Source organism: Mus caroli, unplaced genomic scaffold (genome assembly GCF_900094665.2).
Source record: "Mus caroli unplaced genomic scaffold, CAROLI_EIJ_v1.1 scaffold_24035_1, whole genome shotgun sequence".
In the NCBI taxonomy this organism is placed as follows: domain Eukaryota; kingdom Metazoa; phylum Chordata; class Mammalia; order Rodentia; family Muridae; genus Mus; species Mus caroli.
In genome coordinates this window covers 2,145-5,975 of record NW_018390372.1, presented here as the reverse complement: position 1 = coordinate 5,975, position 3,831 = coordinate 2,145, and the positions used below count along the sequence as shown (strand labels likewise).

At 41.3% G+C, this 3,831-nt stretch overlaps 1 pseudogene; it reads right to left on the bottom strand.

Annotated features, from left to right (window-relative positions):
• Positions 1–2,088: 2,088 nt before the first annotated feature.
• Positions 2,089–3,118, bottom strand: LOC110288612 (annotated as a pseudogene).
• Between the last annotated feature and the right edge of the window lie 713 nt (positions 3,119–3,831).

Here is a 3,831-nt window from a genome sequence, read left to right as displayed (position 1 = left end):
AAGATCTCTTCCTCTCCCTTTCCTCCTCCCCTCCCCAAACTCTCTCTCTCTCTCTCTCTCTCTCTCTCTCTCTCTCTCTCTCTCTCTCTCACTCCAACACCAAATCAGGGTCATCCAGGAGAAATCAGAGCTGCAAGAAGAAATAGAAGAGACAAAGCTAGACCTCCTGAGACTATTGGGAACTGTTTGTGCCTGTGGGCTTGCCCTGGAAAGTGATATATGTACCTATTCATAAATCCAAGGCTTCATAACAAAGCTCAATACTGACATTTTTTTCTTTGCTTTTTTTTCCCTTTGTTTTTTTTTTACAGTAACAACATGAACTTTATTCATTTAGAACTATACTATGACTGTTTACATACTTCATTTATAGACTTTGAAAGAGCTAGCTACAATAGGTAACAAAGAATAAAGCAACAAAAATAGGCAGTGACCATCAATACCAAATGTAATGAGCTTCTGTCTAAGTGTGATGCTAACACAGCACATACATTATATCATAAAGAGAAAAGACCAGAAACTGATTTTGTCGCAATCCAGTGAGAGCCCCTGGAGTTCCACTGCACATATGCGAGGAGTTTGTGATCTGAATACTTCTCTGAAAATACTGTGCAGAAGCCTAACAATATAGTGTCCCTCTGCTCTGTATCCATCAGTTTCCAAATCAGTGTTCAATTCCCATTTAACGAATTCAAACTAGTGAATTCAACACCACCATTCCACAAAGAATATATCAGCCCTGTCATTGTGGATTAAGACATGACGGCTAAATGTGATATGGACAGTTGTAAACATTATTACATGCACATTTTCCTACATGCATATGTTATTTACAGAAACACATTTATATTAGCTGGAGGCAGATGTATCATATTCACATTAAAATCTTTTGGAACATTATGGAAATATATGTTATATATATGGGAAATCTATGAGAAGGATAACTTTTTTGTTTTGTTTTAAACTGAGGTAAAGATAAATTGATTCTTCAAAAAAAGCTTATGTAATAATCTAGCCAGCAAAACTTAATTGTGTAATTGAATAAGTTATTGTCATTACAGGATTTAAGATTATTCTTGTGACTATTTCAGAAGCATAAGAAGGTATCACAAGGGAGGCACAGGAATGGACTCCACTGTCCAAAAGGAATGAATTGTTGAGCCCAGCAAACAACTGGTAGTTCTCCTAGAATTAATGTATTTCTTAGATAAAACACCAAAGCTACAGAAAAAAAAAATATGTAGCTTGCAAAGTTCAACATTCTAGAAGACATAGAGAACAGTTATGAATATCTGCTCCACCAAACAGACATCAGACTAAAAAGACACAGTAGGGATATAAAAGGGTCAAGGGTCAGAAAGCACACCCTGAAGGATATGTTCCAGTGAATGACAAACAGAGACAGGCTCGTATACTACATCCTCCATGACTGATTTGAGGCTTAAAGCAACTTTGAAACCATATCTTTAAGTCTACTTACACAAAACCTGTTACCTCCTTCCAGCCTAGCAAGGCTGGCTGTGACCATCTGCTCCTTAAGCGGAGCCACCTGCTGTGCTGCCCCTTTGATGTGCCACTACCTGCCTGAGGCCCAACCTGCCTGAGGCCTAACTGGTTCTCTTCCAAGATTTTCTGGATTTAGCACCGAACTGTTATCTTTGCGAGTTCCCACTAAAAGGTTGATCTGTCTACTTCAAAGGAACTTCACTTGGCTAGGAATGGGCCTCCCCCTTCTTTATAAAGCGTGTTCATTAAAATTGAACCTTGATCAGAATGACTGTCTTGGTTTCATCTTTCTCTCTCACGCCGCCTAGCTCCCTCTTCTCTTCCAGATTCCAAGATGCTTTCTCAGAACAGAACCCAAACATGTGAACCGCTGGCCGGACACAACAAAAACCAAACTATCCCTTCTTAGTGTTTAAAGGTTTTTTTTTTTCATTATTATTTAACTCTTAAAATAGATTTAAAATTCCACAAAATAGACTAGAGAAAATGTTCTTGCAGTCTGAGCATTCTGCAAAGCACCAATCACACTGGCTGGTTTCTCTTAAGTGAGAGGGGAATGGGGAAGTTACTGTGGGACATGGCTCACTGCAGAACAGGGCTGCTTTGCTGGCCCTGCTCTTCCTTGTGTAGTGAGTCAGGATCATCCCTGCAGTGCACTTCCTCGATGGCACTCTCCCATCCTTCTGGCAGGGACTGGTGGTCCTGAGGAGAACTTTTGCAGGCCTTGTGTGCAGGAACAACCCCTTTCTGTTGGGGTAAGATTGTAAAAAATGCCTCTTGCCAGTCTTGTTTCCAAGAACTCCAGAATAATTTCAAACACATGGTTAACTGCCAGGACTTTTTAACTATTCATCTTCACAAACTCTGAAAGAGGGAGCTGGGCATGTTTGATTCAGTAACTGGATGCTTGTTTAAATGTGAGTCCCTTGTGATGGTTGTGGTCCACTAGCCCTCCAATCATGTAGGCTTTTGACTCATCTAAGTCCTTCAGTACATTAGGTGAGTCTGACGTCAGATAAACCAGGTCTTTTTTTATGAGTTCACTATAGTGCTCTGATTTGATGTGAATATCCTTCCAGTTGACCCATCATTGGTCGTTCTCATCCATGTTCTTCAATTGACCTCCATGGCTTGTCAAGTAAAACTGCACTGGATAAGTTGCCCGGAGGTTTTCTGCATAACATCATTGAATCTTTTTATGAAGTTTCTTAATATCCTTTAACACCATCAAGTCATCAAAACTACAGTCAATGACCAGGCAGAGACTGCTACGAACAACATCGCTCCCAATGCGCTTCCTGTCGGTTCCATCTGAGTTAGACTCCAGCTGACATTGTTCTAATTTCTTTCTCTTGCGTTTTTCTTTCCATTTTTTCTTGTGCTGTTCCCTTTGCTCTTCCCACTGTTTTTGTTTCATCCACTTCTTCAGTTGCCATTTAGATACTAGCTCAGCCCCTGCATCCACTCTCAGCTTCTGTCTCTCCTCTTCAGAATCACTTGCACCCAGCTTTTTTTCCACATTAGGAGACTCAATGGATGCTGACAGCATTTCAGATGGGGAACACTGGGTGCTGTCAGAAAGCCTTTCTGAAGTGCTCTTGGCTCCATGCATTAGTCCTCCTTCAGAAACTTCAACTCCCAGAGGCAGAAGCGGTGGTTGCACCAATACTGACATTTTAATAATCCATTTACCAAGACATGTACGTTTTTTTCCCTTTTGTCCTATTGAGGCCAGTTGTCAAGTTCTAGACAAGGGAAATATAGGATCCATTAGTAGTAGTGGTGTTGCTGGGAATAAAGAACTCTTGGGAGCAAGACAAGGGCTTCCCACTGATAATCCAAGACTAATGTGCAAGAGGGTAGAAGACTGCATGGCAGGAGAAGTTGAGGTTTGATACTGCATGGTAATGAATGTTTGAGGGGAATATCAGCAGGACATCTGAGCCATTGGAGCAAACAGAATAAATCCATATGTGATGTCCACAGAGGGAAGGAGAAATCCTGGCCTATAAAAGGATATAGTATGTGTGCTATACCATCAGTTAAACAGGTCCCAGTCAGAGCTATGGTGCAGCTTTGTAAAAGAGTACTCATGTGGAATGCATGAGCTCTGTACCCTCACTAGCATACACAGAGAAGAACCACACTAAATACCCATGTGTTCATTAAGTCTGAGTCCAAGATGTCCCCTGTACTCCATCACCATGAGCTTTTCTAGGCAAGAGAAGTCCCTCCAACCCATTCTAGCTCAATTCTGGGCCTGACTGCATATGCTTGGCCTAGGCCAGGATGTCTTTGTCTTCAGAGGGTTCAGAGGGTCTGTGT